This window comes from Phocoena phocoena, chromosome 12, assembly GCF_963924675.1.
Source record: "Phocoena phocoena chromosome 12, mPhoPho1.1, whole genome shotgun sequence".
Classification (NCBI taxonomy): domain Eukaryota; kingdom Metazoa; phylum Chordata; class Mammalia; order Artiodactyla; family Phocoenidae; genus Phocoena; species Phocoena phocoena.
In genome coordinates, this window is record NC_089230.1 from 39,742,717 (window position 1) to 39,754,780 (window position 12,064).

Genomic DNA, 12,064 nt, shown 5'->3' on the forward strand with positions numbered 1-12,064 from the left:
CTTACCAGCTAGGTATCAAAATGCATTATTTGTCTTCACTTTTTGCCTTAGACAACAGTTTAAAGTAGATCTAAGGATTAGACCTTTGGGAAAAAATAAATCATTCAGTTCTTCCCTGTATAACTTATTGTCTCCACCACAACTACATATTAACAGTTTTTCATAGTGAGTATAAGTAGTGCTTTATGTTTAACTATGAGAAAAGTTAGCCCAGAAAACAAAACAATGGGCTTCCCTGGTGGTGCAGTGGTTAAGAATCCACCTGCCAATGCAGGGGACACGGGTTTGAGCCCTGGTCCGGGAAGATCCCACATGCCGCGGAGCAACTAAGCCCGTGCACAACTACTGAGCCTGCTCTCTAGAGCCTGCAAGCCACAACCACTGAGCAAGCCACAGCAATGAGAAGCCTGTGCACCACAATGAAGAGTAGCCCCTGCTCGCCGCAACTAGAGAAAGCCTGCACGCAGCAATGAAGACCCAACACAGCCAAAAATAAATAAATGCATTAAAAAAGCAAAACAAAACTGTTGCTGCATGAGAGGATAATTTCTCACTTAGGTACTATTATAAAATCTGAGCTATTTAGAGAAAATTCTGTCACCCTTAGCCAAGTTGTCAGATAATGTTTTAAGACTTATTCCACAGGGCTATTCTTAATTACTGTTAGTCACGTTCAGTAGCTTCTGAAGATATATGCAGAATATAAAGTTGTGTCATAAATTATGGTCATTACCACAGGAGTGACAATACACAGGATACAATTTAATAGGCATTTTTATGCTTCTCTTCTATTGGCTGCTTTTTACACCCATATGAAATTATTCTTCTGTAATACTTAAAGGAAAGGGAAGCAAGGACTTGCCTGGTGGTCCTGTGGGTGCTCCCAATCAGGTGGCCTGGGTTTGATCCCTGGTCAGGGAACTAGATCTCGCATGCATGCCGCAACTCAGAGTTCACATGCCTCAACTAAGAAGTAGGCATGCTGCAACTAAAAAAAAGAGATCCCGCATGCCGCAACGAAGATCCTGCGTGCCGCAATGAAGACCCAGCGTAGCCTAAATGAATAAATAAATAAATAAATAAATAAAAGGGAAGCAAAGAGTTCAACATAGTGAGAGGCAATTGTGGTTCTCAACTGCCAAGACTAATTATGTGTTTTGTTTCTGCCGAAAACCAAACAGCAAGATACTGAATTAATAATGGGCAGAATCTTGGTTGTCATTTACCGTTTACCCACAGGTCCCTGAGGTTGTCTGCTCTGTTCTGAAATGTGAAGTAGCTGATGGCAGGGTATCTTCTTCACTGGGATTCTATTCCTTCCTTTAAGTCTATCTAGTGCTACTGAAAAAGAAATCACTAGCCCTAACAAATTTGCCCTGAGGAAGCTCTGTCTTGATATCAAAAAGTAGGACAAGATTTTTGGTAGGCCTAGGCTAATTAGCAAGCAACAGAAGAACATATAAAATCTGCTTTTTTTTTTATTGGTTTACTAACTTGGAAAATGTTTCCAGATCACTGACTGTTGGACAAGGTAGAGACATTATCAAAGATTTTATGAATTATTATAACATCCTTCCCCAACCTGTCAAGCTAAGAAAAATAATGAAGTATTGATAGAATAAATTAATTATGTGACATTAGGTAGAACAGTGTAAGTTTGCATTTACAATGATTAAATTTGAGGGAACAAATTTTCTTTTACCTTATGCTTTTATTCTAACATTTGAACCGAGTTTTTTGTTTGTTTTTTTTTAACTGCCTTTTTGGGGTTCTTGATTCTTTAGTTAGTAAGTGGATAACACTGTATTTTATGTGTCTTAAAAGCACTTTTTTCTTTCCATATGCCATGGCTTGTAGCTACTTGAATGCAAATACTTATAATACTATGCTAGTCTTTTCCTTATGTCTACTGCAAGCAATTGAAGTGGTGATGAGTATCAATGACCATTGTTGTTGTATTCTGTCTCGAGAGTCGAAGTAAGGCCTAAACATGATTCAGACAAAACTACACAGGAAGCCAATGTGACACCTATTACATATATTAAAAATACAGAGATTTTGGATTCTATCACTATGTTTGTAATCTATAAACTGTAAAAGTGCTAGGTTTATAATTTTATTCATACCACTCTCATGTCCTTCTTGCTATCACTTCTTGGATTAAAAAAAAAATTGGTTGAGGAAGCAAAACTCAGTGACCACCTTTCATATTTTACTGCTATTAAAACCTTCAGGGCTTATATGATTTTCTTTGTACAAGTAAATATATTACTGTAGACTTTATCTTAGAGATAATTTGTTCAAATAAGCAAATCAATAAATATTATTGAGTCAAGGAAGGTGAGCTACAGTTGGGTGATTGCCAAGAAACCTCACAGGACTGCACTACCATGGAGAATTTACTACAGCGTGACAATAAGGTCTGACGCAGTGTTTCAGGCTTCTAAGATTTAAAATATTTTTGTCAATTGGCCACAGTTGGAAAACCAAAAGCTCACTCAAAGTAGATTAAGCAAATCAGATTCAAGAAGTATGTTAGGTTCTTGTTCTGACTGGTCATCCTTTGTATCTTTTTCACCATCTTCACCTGACTTCTCTTCTTGTTCTTTACCTTCAGTTGTACTTTCAGTCTTCTGGGAACCATCAGTTTTGGATCCCTTATCACTTGGAGATTCTTTGCCATCTGGAGAGTAAGATCTTCTCTGGGATTTATCTTTTTTCAGTAAGTCAATGCCTCTGTTGGGAGTCCTAAGTACCAATGTTTTGTATTTTTCAGACAGGTCAACTTTTGCATATCTCCCTTGAAACCAAAGGGCCTTTTTCAAACAGTGGTCAACCATTGCCATTGCATCTTCTCTGGTCTCCATCTCAATAAAGGCCTTTATTCTTTTATACTTCTAGGATAAATTAACTCTCACTGGCTTGCCAAATACTAATGCTGGTATAGCTGTATAATAATCCACTGCAGCCTGAGCATCTTCTGTGGTTGCCATTTCAATAAATGCCTCATTAATTTTACTTAGAATCAGATGATTTGAATAATTCCAAATGGTTCCACCAGCTGTAATAGTTGATATCTCAAGTTTTTCCCTTGCCAGACATCCATGATGTGAACAACTCAGCTAGTTCCCACTCTGCATGTGTCTCGGTCCTTGCAGGTTTCCATTTCCAGCACCCAGATTTCCTCTTGGTCCAACTGCTGGCCCCCCAAGATGAAATGAGGGAGGTGGAGGTCCCAGAATTCCTGGTGCTGGGTTTGTACATTGCTGCAACATGAATGGATCACCCATTGTATGTCCTATATCATTGTTAGGGTTCCATTCTGGGTAGATTTCAAGAAGAAGCTGGCATCAACAACTGTGACTTGCTCCATTGATATGTTGACTCCACTCCTTATTAGAATGAACTGGCAAATCACATATAGAGCACAGATGGGGATAACCCTTTGGTAAGAGTCCATGGAAGTCTTCTATATTGCTACTTGGAGGATCACCCCTCTTTTTCTCAAAGAGAGATCTCTCTTGTAAGGGGCCAGGACCATGTCCCATTCTCTCATACTCACTGTCAAATTTATGATAGTTACATGAGGTCTCACCAAAAAAAGAATCATCCCTACATCTTTCTCCATCTCTTAATCTGTCATCTTCATAATCCATTCTGTCATAATAACCAGATTCTTCCAAACGACTTCCACGGTCATAACCAAGCACTGGGTTGAAACCAGGACCATGATCATCAAAACTATCTCTTCTTGGGCTTCCCTGGTGGTGCAGTGGTTAAGAAACCGCCTGCCAATGCAGGGGACACGGGTTCGATCCCTGGTCTGGGAAGATCCCACATGCTGCAGAAACTAAGCCCGTGCGCCACAACTACTGAAGCCTGCCCGCCATGCTCCGCAATAAGAGAAGCCACTGCAATGAGAAGCCTGTGCACTGCAAAGAGGACCCAACACAGCCAAAAAAAACCCCCCCAAAACAAAAAAAACCTATCTCTTCTAAAGTGCTTCTTTTCTTTCCAATCGTCCCTAGGTACTCTGTATGGTGGCTCCCATGTAGCAGATCTGCCATCTCTACCATAACTCAATGTAGGGCCTTCTTCAGTTCTCCTCCTTTCAAGTTGTAGAAGGATTGGGGGCAAGTTCTCAGGAGTAATCTTGTCCTCTGGATAACGACTCAGTTCATCTAAGTCTCTAGCAGACAGACCAAAGCTGGCCAAAATGTTACTGGTCTGGTATGCACCTCCACGGTGCTGAGAAGACAAAGGGAGGGGACCTCTACTTCCAATGTTAAATACAGAAATCAAATTATGGGAAGAAGTACTAGCAGAAGACAGTGCACTATGGGCTCCTTGTTGATTCAATGAAGAACTCATTCCAAGATTTGTCAAAGTAGCAAGGTGTGCAGTACCCTGGTTCATCCTTCCAAGAGATGCTGGCATACTTAAAGACTGGGTAGCAGCAGCAAGAAGGCCTATTCCTGCTGCAGACAGGTCACGCCCACGGCCCTGCGAGTCGCTACCAAGAGATGACTGCTGGAATGACTTGGACATTGTAGAACTATCTCTTGTCTAGTTTATAGATTAAATTTTTTTTAAAAAAAAGATGGCTAAAAAGAAAGCTCAAACTAGAAAACTAGGTTAACTTTGCTTCAAAAAATGGTAACGCCAAGAAAAAGGATCAATAATGACTGTAGAATCTTCTTCAAGCTGAGAACCAGCAGACAACTCTCAGTCCCATTTCAGCACGCGCCAGGCCCCTCCCCCTACTCAGTGCACACACGTCGCTCGCACTCTCAGCTGTGGTCGTTGTTTTCTCGCAATAATTTTTAAACAGTATTTGAAAAAGTGGGAAATAACTTACTGAATAACAACTTTGTGCCAGGAACTATGCTAGTTGCTTATGTGCCATCTCACTTAATCCCCACAATTCACGGCCCAGTGAATTAGGCATTATACCCTTCCTTACAGATTAGGAAACTGATGTTCACTTGTTAGTGCCAGGAAGTTAATGACTGACGTTGCTGAAATACAAGCCCAGATCTATCGAACCCCAGAGCCTGTCTTTCTCTGTCATTTTCTTCCTGGCACAAGTGGGGAATTCTACTTAATATCCCTCAACATTATTATTCCTTTCATAAATATTTAGCTTCTCCCACATGCCAGGGGTACTGCCAGACGTTATGGATACAAAAAAGGAGTTCTTGCCTCCTTATTTTAGTGACTGTTTTCCTCTTCTGAATATGCGAGTCCAGTCTGATAACCTCAGTTATGTTGGATGCAGGAAAGTGGGACTCAAAATGCCTGTCATTTTGTTCAGCAAACATTGAATTAAATAGCAAAACAAACAATTAAGGGTCACATCCATAGAATAAACAAAGTAAATTAGACATAAAATTTTATGAATGCCCTTTTGTCATTCTAAAAAAATAGCAAATGTCTTTAAGATTAATATGACTTTATCTGAGTAATCTCAGCTATGTGTACTTGGCACAAATTCTGAAGCCATTATGGGTTTCTGTCTGCCATTTTGGAACCATACATCAAACAGACTGTAAAAGAATACTATGATCTCTCAGGAACGCTGGAACATTACTGTGTTATTTCTGAGAAGTGACAGCCAATCATGAAGAACTTTGTGTAGGTGTTTGGAGTTCAAAACTTGATGTGTAACTGATTAGCATAATATGTGTTGGCACGGAGATAGTTTTTCTGGAAAAAAACGTAATAGTGCTTTCACCAAGAGAAATGACATCAGGGTGCAATGAATGCACCCTTTGGATATTTTTACCTACTGTCGGAAATGTAGTATACGGCTTTTACTGGAAAAGGAAAAAAGTCTTGGCATTGTCATTACTTTTTGAGAAAGGATTTAAAAATTGTTTAGAAAACTGGCCTTACTTCAAAGGGTACACTTAAACTAGGTCTTGCATCCTGTCTGAAGAATCAGCAGCCTAGTTTGTTTTCATAATTCTTCAACTCATCTGCTTTTTTTCTGCTAACATGGAAGGCTGGGTGCCTGGACTGACTTGCCAATAAAAACAACTAAACAGTTCTCATAAAATATATTTAATAAAATTTCCTTAAATGCATCAGTGAACTAATAATAAGGTAAGAAAATTTCAGGTCTTATCTAAGTTAAGTCAAGAGCTCAGATAGGTAAATTGAGAAATGGAACTGGCTTATTCCCTAACCATGTTTCTCCATGGCCCCACAGGATATGGCAACAGGAAACAAAGCCCAAAACTTGTTCAAGAGAAGGAGTCTAATAGGAAGACACGTCTCCCCTATAAAACTAGGACATCAAATGGCCAAATGTATAATGGTGAGCCAGGATTAAACCTGCCCTCCCTACCTCATACCCCAGAAGATAACAAGGAAAATCAACTTTCTTGAACATAAGTTCTGTGCTGAGAAGGGTACAAAGCTGTAACTGAGAATTTGAACCACAATCTGATTGGCAGGCTCAATATGTACCAGAGGTCCAGTATTAGTAATAAAGAAAAATAAATAAAGGAGATGTGGACTGGAAAAAAGCAAAGATGCCATTATTTGTGGATTTTATAAATAGACATAGAAAAAAATTGAGAGATAAATTACTAGAATTGAGATTTTAGTAAAGTTGCTGGATACAAAATTAATTTGCATAAAGCAAATGCAATTCTATATGATTTGATAGTTTTGTTTGTAACGGCAAAAATAATGGAAACAACTCAAATGTCAAGAGTAGTTTGAACAAAAATGTGGTATAGGCAAAAGCAAATAGAATACAGTGGAAAAAAATTATTGGCAGCAACACACTTTCTTGGGTCAACCTCACAAATATGTGTATTAGAAAATGGAGCTAGTTATAGCATACTATACGCAGTAGGGTTCATTTAGATACAGTCAAAAACAGGCAACATTTAACCTGTAGGTTAGGGATAAAACCTTTGATAGTACAAAGATAAAGAAAAGTGAGGGGGAACTTCCCTGGTGACGCAGTGGTTAAGAATCTGCCTGCCAATGCAGGGTACACGGGTTCAAGCCCTGGTCCGGGAAGATCCCACATGCCATGGAGCAACTGAGCCCGTGCGCCACAGCTACTGAGCCTGCGCTCTAGAGCTCATGCACCACAACTACTGAAGCCCACACGCCTAGAGCCTGTGCTCCGCAACAAGAGAAGCCACCACAATGAGAAGCCTGCGCACCACAAAGAAGAGTAGCTCCCGCTTGCCGCGACTAGAGAAAGCCCGCACGCAGCAGCAAAGACCCAACACAACCAAAAATAAAATTAAATAAATAAGTTAAAAAAAAAAAAGAAAAGTGAGAGCATGATTATCACAAAAGTAGAGATAGTAAATATGGTTTTGGTAGGAGAAATTCTGAACTTTAATTTGGCGTTGAATTTCACTGAAAGTGCTCTGAGAATTTCATCTTAGATAAACATGTTGTAGATTCTGGTCCTACAGACCTGTATTTTACATGTTATCTTTTTATATCCTTACATGTAGTCATTTTACAATTAAAAATGTACATTCTTAATATAATTTTTATTTTTAAAAGTAATGCATCTATACAGTTTAAAAGAGCAAATAGTACAAAGCTTCTAATCAATAAGCTCTAATGCTCAGCCCTATCTCTCTCAAACCTCAATACGTGACTTCCTTGAGAGGTAAGCAATTTCAATACTTAATTTTCTTTTCTCTTATTTACATCCATATTTTATTTTATTTTATTTTAAATTTATGTATTTATTTTTGGCTGTGTTGGGTCTTCCTTGCTGCGTGTGGGCTTTCTCTAGTTGCAGCGAGCAGGGGCTACTCTTCGTTGCGGTGCACGGGCTTCTCTTGTTGCAGAGTACGGGCTCTAGGTGAGCGGGCTTCAGTAGTTGTGGCACGCGGACTTCAGTAGTTGTGGCTTGCGGGCTCCAGAGTGCAGGCTCTGTAGTTGTGGCGCATGGGCTTAGTTGCTCCGCGGCATGTTGGGTTTTCCCAGACCAGTGCTCAAACCCATGTCCCTTGCATTGGCAGGTGGATTCTTAACCACTGCACCACCAGGGAAGCCCTACATCCATATTTTAAATACAATATATTGCCATCCTTTTTTTTTCAACTTAAAGCATATATTGACTTCACAATATGGAAAACAAGGACGTAGCTCTATAATAATATATTTATACTCGCTAGTTCATCTGCTTGTATAGCTATATCACAATTTTTGGTAAAATTTGTATCCATTATGTCTGTATTTGTGACGTGAAAATACTGTTCAATAGCAAGCCAGATAGTATGCTATGATTATAATTATTTTTCTGTACAATGCTTTGTTTCTCCAGGAGTCAATGGTTGCCTTATTTGTTGTTATTATTGTGGCTGTGGTTGTGTTGTTGTTGGGTTTTTTTTTCTATATTCTTACCACTAATTTTCTCCAAACTCGCCAAGATCATTGCAAGCAAGATATGTCAATGTGATCAAACACTTCAGTTAATTTCTCATTTCTAATTTTATTTTGTAGAAATCATTTCAGTACCGCTTTGCCTTCGATTACAATTTGGTTGCTCTTTAGGACTGCCATTCTCCCTCCGCCATCCCAGCCTTATTCAGATATAATTGACATATAACATTGTTTAAGTTTAAGGTGTTCATTTAATACACTTATTTATTGAAAAATGACTGCTACCATAATGCTAGCTAACACCTCCATCACATCACATAATTACCATGTCTTCTTTTGTTGTGACATTACTCTCTTAGAAACGTTCAACTATATAATACAGTATTGTTAACTATAATCACCATGCTGAACTTTGTACTCTTTGTCCACATCTCCCCATTTTCCCTATCTCCCAGCATCTGATAACCATCTCTCTACTATTTCTGAGTTCAGATTTTTTAGATTCCACATATAAGTGATATCGTACAGTATTTATCTTTCTATGTCTGACTTACTTCACTTAGCATAATGCCCTAAGGGTTCATCCATATTGTTGCAAATGGCAGGATTTCATCTTTCCTCATGGCTGAATAATATTCCATTGTATATATACACCACATCTTCCTTATCCATTCATCTGTTGACAGACACTTTTAGGTTGTTTCCATATCTTGGTTATGGTGAATAATGCTGCAATGAGCATGAGAGTGTAGAGCTCTCTAAGAATCTTTTGGGACTTCCCTGGTGGTCCAGTGGTTAAGAATCCACCATCCAATGCAGGGGATGTTTGGGGGAACTAAGATCTCACTTGCTGTGGGACAACTAAACCTGTGTGCTGCAACTACTGAGCCTGCACACCGCAATTACTGAGCCTGCCCTCCACAACTAGAGAGAAGCCTGCACACTGCAACGAAAGACCCTGCATGCTGCAACTAAGACTTGATGCAGCCAAAAATAAATAAATAAATAAAGATTTTTAAAAAAAGAATCTTTCAATTCCTTTGGATAATACACAGAAGTGGGATTGATGAATCATATGGTAGTTCTATTTTTGATTTTCTGAGGACTCTCCATACTGTTTTCTATAGTGGATGAACCAATTTACATTGCCATCAGCAGTGCACATGGGTTCCCTTTTCTCCACAACTTCACCAACACTTGTTATCTCTTGTCTTTCTGATGATTGCCATTTTAATAGGTATGAGATAATATCTCATTGTGGTTCTGATTTGCATTTACATAATGATCAATGATGTTGATCACCATTTCATGTATCTGTTGGCCACTGTATGTCTTCACTGGGAAAATATCTATTCAGTTCCTCTGCCCATTTTTTGATTGGATAGTTTGCTATTGAGTTTTATGAATTATTTATGTATTTTGTATATTAATCCCTTATCAGACATGATTTGCAAATATTTTCTACCATTCTGTTGGTTGACTTTTCATTTTCTTGACTGTTTCCTTTGCTGTGCAGAAGCTTTTTAGTTTGATGTAGTCCCACTTATTTGTTTTTGTTTTTGGTGTCATATACAAAAAAATAATCTTTGACACATCTTGTGAAGAAGATTTTCACCAAATTTTCTTCTAAGGGTTTTATGGTTTTAGCTCTTATGTTTAAGTCTACAATCCATTTTGAGTTAAATTTTGTGAGTGGTATAAGGCTCCAATTTTATTCTTTGCATGTGATTATCCATTTCCCAATACAATTTATTGAAGAGCCTGTTCTTGGCTCTTTTTGTTAACTATTAGTTGACTGTACTGTGAGGGCTTATTTCTGGGCTCTAGATTCTTTTCCACTGGTCTATACTATTTTTATGCCAGTACCATTTTGTTTTGATTACTATAGCTTTGTAGTATGGTTTGCAATCAGGAGTGTGATACCTCCAGCTTTGTTCTTTCTCAGGACTGCTTTGGCTATTCAGGGTCTTTTGTGGTTCCATACAAATTTTGGGATTGTTTTTTCTATTTCTGTGAAAAATGAATTGGAATTTTGATAGAAATTGTAGTGAATCTATAGATGGCTTTGAGTAGTAAGAATATTTTAACAATATTAATTTTTCTGATTCATGAACATGGGGTAACTTTCCATTTGCTTGTGTCTTCTTCAGTTTCTTTTGTTGGAGTTCTTACAATTTTTAGTCTTTCACTTCCTTGGTTAAATTTATTCCTAAGTATTTTATTATTTTTGATGCTATAGTGAATGAGACTATTTTTTTTAAATTTCTTTTTCAGATAATTTATTGTTAGAGCATAGAAACACAACTAATTTCTGTATGTTGAGTTTGTATCCTGCAACTTCACTGAATTTGCTTATTAGTTCTAACAGGTTTTTTTGGTGGAATCTTTAGGATTTTCTGTATATAAGATCATATTATCTGCAAACAAAGACAATTTCACTTGTTCCTTTCCAATTTGAATGCCTTCTATTTCTTTTTCTTGCCTGATTGCTCTGGCTAGGATTTTCAGTACTATGTTGAATAGGAGTAGTGAGAGTAGGCATTGGAGCACAGTTGTGCAGGCCAGTGACAGAAGACAAAGCCTGATCCAGGCCCACGAGCAGTTGTGCAGCCCTGGCTGTTGGAATGCTCTCCCATGTCTGCACATGTGCACTGCAGTGGATGTTGATGACAAGTGTCAGGCTGGCAGTGTGAAAGTGCCCAGCTTGAGGGGCTAGCCCCAAGTTTGCAGATGGTGGTAGGAGTCAACTGTAGGGATCTAGGCTGTCATCTTGCAGTAGAGCTGCACTGCAGGGAGGTGTGCAGCAGCTATGCTGTCTATTGTTTTTTTTTCATTAGTAAAATCTGCCCTGTTTGTCTGCAGAGCAGGTCACTGTAAACCACAGTCTCTCCTACTGCATGGCTACGATTGGTAACCTCTGTTTCTCTTCCTTGTCCCTAGCCATCTCTATTGTTTCTATATGTGTCTCAGCTTTGCTGAGTCTGGGTGGGGTGAAATTGAAAGGAGACCTTCATGTGGTGCCCCAAAGGATGGGGCAGCTGGTTGCTCATTCCACTTTTCCTTTCCTGGTGAGGGTAACTCTTTCTAGCTGGGAAGTTCCTTCTTCCTGCTGAGCAATGACAGCTTGGAGGATGGGATGATGCAGGCAAAATGAAGCTATCTTCTTTTATTTTTTGTGCAGTTATTCTCAGAGTTTTTGTTTGTTTTCCTGTGTTGCTAAAGTTGGACTCCAGAGCTCTCCCAGAGCTCTTTTTGTTTGTGGGTAGCTGGGGTTTCACGCCACTCTATCAAGTCTGCCATTCTGATATTTCTCTTTGCCATCATCCAGATCATTCCCTTAGTTCTCTTCTGTATTCATTCATTCGTTCAACAGATATTCTGGAAAGCTATGCACCAGGCAGTATTATGGATACTGGAGTTATATCAATGAAAAAAGATGAAGTCCCTGCTTCTATAGAGCAAAAATTCCAGTAAGAGAAGCATAACATGAAAAAATATAGTAGGATGTTAAACTAGAAGTTTCTACTGAGTCACTAAGGTACATTAGATATGAAATTCCAAAATGAAATAAAAGATCGATATTAAAATTTTCAAAGGAGAGGCTTCCCTGGTGGCGCAGTGGTTGAGAGTCCACCTGCCGATGCAGGGGACACGGGTTCGTGCCCTGGTCTGGGAAGATCCCACATGCCACGGA

The 12,064-nt window shown here is 38.9% G+C and overlaps 1 pseudogene; it reads right to left on the bottom strand.

Moving 5' to 3' along the window:
- Nucleotides 1–2,498: 2,498 nt before the first annotated feature.
- On the bottom strand, nt 2,499–4,548 carry LOC136131855 (matrin-3 pseudogene; annotated as a pseudogene).
- Between the last annotated feature and the right edge of the window lie 7,516 nt (nt 4,549–12,064).